Below are 6,306 nucleotides of genomic sequence, written 5' to 3'. Positions count from 1 at the left end.
GTGGATACCAGTTGTGAGTATATGGCGGCATAGCATCATGATACATGCTCATACGCATCATCTGCATGTTTGTTATGAGAGGTGGTTGATCATTGCATATGTCACTGAGCATGTTGTTATGAGACTCCCTGATAGGTGGAGATTATCTCACATGAGCATGTGCAGGACTGATGCATGACTGGATTGTATGACTCATGCATCTCGCATTATGATTACTGTATGCCCTAGCGACATCAGGGCCGTAGCCTCCACAGGCATATCGTGGATGGCCAAATAGGACACCGAAAATGTTTGGTTCTAGCATACGGGCGCCATAGATGTCCCTGGGTGAAAATCTCTAAACCTCCGTGGCCAGGAGACGCCCCAACGTCGAGACCGAGTGGATACATGAGCGCCCGAGTGCCGAATACCAGGAGGCCGCGTCTCCCACTATGTCGTGGTCGGTTGGGAGGGGGTGTGGCCTTACTCGCCCGAGGGTAGGGGGCAATACTAGGCTGAGTTTGACCAGCTCGTGAATGGGTCCGCTATCGACGTGCCGGATAGGTATTGGCGGACTATTGGCAAGGCGGATAGTGAGGTTTCTTATGCTCACTTGGACTGTGCGGCTGGGAGAGCGGCAGTGCCATTTGGAGTGTACTAAACCCCGGTGATGATCCTAGAGATGAACTGTACTGATATGTGGATTTAGTGAGTAGGAGTTGCATACTCATTCATGCATTTATTCATTCACTATCCACTCGGATTGGTGGTGCGCAACTATTTGTTACGTGTGCTTTCACAATGGCCAGGATTTCGCTTGGGGCGCGCGACTAACCTGAGATAGGAGTTTACCACATTGAGTCTAACTATCCAAATTTAGGTATGAGACTGGTTTGGATAGAAGTCCCTTGTGATGGACCCCATAGCCTGCGATACTACGTACCATCATCCCGACTTCACACTCCAGTATGGTCATTCTATTCGCACCGCATATTGCATGACATTCGCGGCATATGACATTTTGGGTTATTGTGTCCCTGCATTTATATGGTTTAGGTACGACTGATGCTATTTGTGTTACTCATCAGAAATGTATATTGTATTGCAACCTCTACGTCTGATATTTGGCTATCTATGATTCCTCACTTGTATAGTTGTTCTACATTGCATATTTTGACATTGATTGACTCATGGACTTGTCCGTATTTTCGCTTACTCTGTTATCGTATGTTTGTGATCATGTCGATATTCTGTTTACTATGACAATTCATGCTCTTGTCAATATTTCTGCTTATTTCGACATTATACAATTTATGGATTACAAGTACTTTCGATATTGTGTGATTTATGACATTGCATCATCGACATCTAATATTTGGCCCGCTTTAATTCCTTATTTGCACAGTTGATCTGTGTTATGTACCCTGATATCGTATGATCCATGGATTTATCAGTACTTCCGCTTAATTTCTGGAATAAGACCCTTACGGATCAACTCCTCTACTTATCCCTGGAGAATGTCGCACTCATTCGGACTCATTCGATAATGAGGACGGTTAGGTAAACTGGACCCAGGGATAAAGTCGATATAGTGTTGGATGTCCTGCATGGGGGTAACCCATCAAGAAGGTCATCGGGCCAGATTTCTTTGAATTCATGTAGCAGGGGCCTTAGTCTTTCAGGGATGACGGTAGGCTCGAGTTCTTCCCCTTTTATAATTAATGCATAAGTCTATCCTGTTTCTTTGGATTCTTCCATGAAGTCCCGTATGGTTAAAAGAAAATGACCCTCCACTTTAGAAGTTTCAGGTGGTCCCTCTGGATCCATAGGAGCCAAATATGGTTTTTCGGCCGTCCTTAACAAAGATATATATGTTATCTTGCCCTTTATGAGTGGCGTCACGGTCAGATTGTCAGGGCCGACCGAGTAGTATGTGACATGCTTCCATGTCAACCACATCGCATACTACTTCATCCTTATAATGTTTGCCAATTGAAAAGGATATGGTTTACCGTTCAGTTACCTTTGTTTCGCTGACCTTCTTGATCCAACTGATTGTATATGGAGAGGGATGATGCTTCGTTTTTAATTGCAATTTTTCTACCATGACCTTGGAGACGATGTTCTCACTGCTCCCGCTGTCAATGATCACGTAAAAAACCTTCTGATTCACCGTACACCTAGTGTGGAAGATGTTATGCCGCTGTGGATGTACTTCTTTTCTTGGCACATATAATAGTCACCTCATGACGAGCGACTCGCCGTGATCTTGCTGAACCCAACTTGAATCATCTGCCTCGTCCTCGGTGGTATGCTCATGTTCTTCAATATTTGGATCTTCATAAGCGTTATCAGCACTACCATCATTGATGGTGAGGTTTGCCACTTTTCGCTGGGGACAAGTATTTGATAGGTGGCCCGGTTGGTCACAACAAAAGTAGTTGTCGGGCCTTAGCCGAGCATAGGGGTTCGGGATTCTACTTGGACCAGCAGCAGTCAGTATGGCCCTTTGGGGTCTAACTTGCCTACTTCCCTGATCTCGATTCTCAGACGTAGGAGGTTGAGTGTGTGCTCCTACGGGCTCCTTCCCCTTGAGTTGTGGAGTTCCCTGGGGTAGACCTGCCACAGGGATCCTTGTAGTAGGATAGGTCCGTGTGTTAGGACGTTCAAGTTGCGCTTCTGCCCGAGTAGCCAACTTGATTGCATCATTCATCGTCCAGACGGACTGCATCTGGACCCGATCTTGGATAGCCATACGCAATTCACCGTTGAATCGGGCGACTTACTGCAATTCAGTCTCGACCAAATCGTTACGCGCTGCCAGGCGGTAAAATTCTTTTGCGTATTCTCTCACCAATCGACTACCCTATCGACAATTTTGGTATTGTTGGAATAATACCTGATCGTAATCGCTAGGGAGGAATTAGGCACGTAGTAGCTGCTTCATCCGCTGCCAGGTGCGGATTGGTGCTTTTATTTGCCTGGTTCGCGCGAGTTACAGTTGTTCCCACCAAGCTGAAGCTCCTCCTTTCAACTTGTAGGCCACAAGCTTAACCTTCTTTGCTTCAAGGATGTCCATATAGTCGAAAAATCGCTCAACTTTAAAAAGCCAATCGAGGAAATCCTTAATGTGTAGTTGGCCATTGACGTTAAGAATATCAACTCGCATCTTGAATTCTCGATCTATTCAATCTACTCGATTGCCGCCTTGTCTAGGGTGTTGGAAGATTATGTCGTCGATTTCCTCCTCACTAAAGCCCCCTTCCTCAGAAATGACCCTTGGATGCACTGTAGGTACTATCCCGCGATCAGGGCGATTATGAGTTTCAGTAATTGGCGGTAGAGGATTACCATCAGGAACACAGAGTTGCCTTAGGTTTTCTGCCAAGAGATCCGCTATACAGTTGATGGAAGCTTGCAGCCCTTGCATGGCTTGTCGATTCTCTCGTTGAGCTACTTCGAAAGCTGCCACCGTTAAAGGTAAATTCCTTAGAGCACTGTCCATGGGATTATTGCCGGACCTGTCGTTAGAAGCAATCAATCCGAGGAGAAACCTCGCTTTGATACCAAACTGACGTAGGGGAGGACGTGAGGTTGAGCACCGTCTTCCTCAAGAGGATAACTATTCCGAATCCACGGAATTTCTCTGGATTCCTCATAGAGACTTCTCAAATCCACGAGGAAAGAAAGCAGAAAATAAAAATAAATTCTAATAAATTTGAAATTGATTAATGAATGAATAAAACGAGTTCACAACGCTTTAAATAGGGGTCCCAAGTAATGGGAAAGAAATCAGAATCAAACTACAACTAAAACTCTTAGAATTCGCGACTTACTATAAATAGTAAACTTACTATTTATAGACGGTCGTGATGTCTACTAGTGCGTAAGGTTTTCGGCCAAAAATAGTAAGTGTCCTATTTGGCTTCACCAAACCGTTCTCCTAATTATTCTAAGCTCTTTTCACGTTGGGCGCAACTCCTAAAGCCCAACGTATGAAGAGTTATAATCAAATTAAAACTTACTATTTATAGTAAAAACGAAATTAAAACAGGAAAATGACCGTTGATCTAGGGGTTTTTCGTAATTCCGGGTTGTGCAACCCGGCGTAGCAGGGTTTGTTGGCTAAAGTAGCTCGTTCAACCCCAAAATCATATATTTTACGTTAGATAAATCATTCCGGATTATGAGATACGCCCGATCTAAGGTCCAACGGTTCGGATCACTTCTATTGTCGACCGGGCCTTTTCTGATCCATCTTGGCCATGAAACTATCCGCGACCCGCTCTACATCACCTTCGATGAGAAATACCTCACTCTATATCACCCCAATCCACCACCATTCCCAACTTTTACTCGAGTGATGGCGACGATCATAAGAATTCCTCAATCTGTGGACAATCGATTCGTTACCCTCGCCATCCGTTCTGATTTAGGTGAAAACTACTTTCATTTTTACACCCATTCCAACTCTTTCACGCCATCTTTTTGTTGATTCTAACCCCCTTCTCTATAGTTACTCGAGAAGTATCGGTTGCAGAAAAGTAAGTCGCCGCTACAACAAATCCAACTTGTGACCGATATCACCAAAACAAGTGAAGTACAAGCAGTCAACTCCGAAGGGACAATAAGTAATGATGCCCTTCCTTCTCATCCTTCTCCTGAGACTACAATGGTTCATGCGGAGTCTAAATATATGGTCGACATCCTCCAAACGCCAACCATCATTGCTGAACAAGAAGATGAAGGAGAAGAAAAAAGATGAGCGCCCCCTAACCGTTACTCCTTAGAGCTCCAGAAGAGGATCATTCTCTCGTTCCATTCTTCCATATGTTCAGCACATTCCCTCAACCACGGGATCACTGCTTGAAGAAGCTGAAGAGCTACTCCAGTCAAGCGCAACGCATGAGAGCATCGTCTCTAATCAGGCAATGGAGGAGGTCGTAGCAATTGACATCTCTCTTCGATATATGGATTTTCAAGCAATACTATCCAAACTTACTATAAATAGTAAAAATGGAAATAAAATAGATTTTCGACTATCGATCTGATGGAATCTTGCAAATTCAGCGTGGGCAACCCGGCATAGCCGGGTTGGTTGGATAAAGTAGCTTCTCCAACCCAAAATCAAAAATCGTATGTCGAGTAACTCATTCTGGTTTGCGAGATATGCCTCCACCTCCGATTGAGCCTTATCTAATGGTCCAGATCACCTTCGCCTCTGATCAGGCCTTCTTTGGTCCATCTTGGACATGAAAGTGTCTACAACCCACTCTACATCAGGGCCATTCGTGGACTTGTAGTTTTCGGGTGTTTACATGGCAAAAAGTGGCAGCTAGATCTCGATCCCAAACCTAAAATAAAAAAATAAGGAGAAAGAGATGGGTTTCTGGTCACTGCAGGGACATGACGATCAACCCTTTTTCGTCGAATCCTGTGTTATGATCCCTACAATTTTAAGAGACTAACTTCATGCATTCCACAAGTCCCGGGGTTTTTAGCATATTGGTTAGGTTATTAGCAATATGTATAAGAGCCAATACCAGGACCCATAAAAGCTGCCCGGTAGCCTCTATACACAATCGGCTGCAAGGCATAGCGGAATGTTATAATCCAACTGTTTCTGGTCACTGCAGGGACATGATGATCAACCCTTTTTCATCGAATCCAGTGTTATGATCCCTACAATTTTAAGACGCTAACTTCACGCACTCCACAAGTCCTGGGGTTTTTAGCATATTGGTTAGGTTATTAGCAATATGTATAAGAGCCAATACCAGGACCCATAAAAGCTGCCCGGTAGCCTCTATACACATCGGCTGCAAGGCATAGTGGAATGTTCTAATTCAACTGTTTAAAGAACATTATAATGCCAATAATTTAAAGAGTCTATCTTGACACGTTCCATCAGCCCAAAAGCTTTTAGTAATGATCGAGTTATTAACATTGGGTGAACTATGTCTGAATTCTCCATTGTTCAGCGGCATCCGGCAACAAGACTCTCCTTCTCCGGAGTCATGCTACTGCTCGAAACCATCGACGGTGCTCAAGCATTGGGTGGACCTGCAACTGGATTAGTTTTTTTTTTTTTAATGGAGGTGGAACTGTTTTTTGTTTTAACGGGACTATGCCCATTTTGGCCATTTAGCCAGCCTCCGTTTGGGCCTAAGCCTGTTGGAACCTTTGATCAGGCCTTCTATATGCCTATACCCATTTTGGCAGTTCATTGGGCCCGGCTGCCCCTTGCACCGAGCTAACAATAGATACAACAGGTGAAACCCACATTCTATCTAGAGGTTTCTATGATGGGCGTTTCCAATGTTTCAT

This window comes from Magnolia sinica, chromosome 5 (genome assembly GCF_029962835.1).
Source record: "Magnolia sinica isolate HGM2019 chromosome 5, MsV1, whole genome shotgun sequence".
Classification (NCBI taxonomy): domain Eukaryota; kingdom Viridiplantae; phylum Streptophyta; class Magnoliopsida; order Magnoliales; family Magnoliaceae; genus Magnolia; species Magnolia sinica.
The sequence above is the reverse complement of the archived record's forward strand: the minus strand, read 5'-3'. Positions refer to the sequence as shown.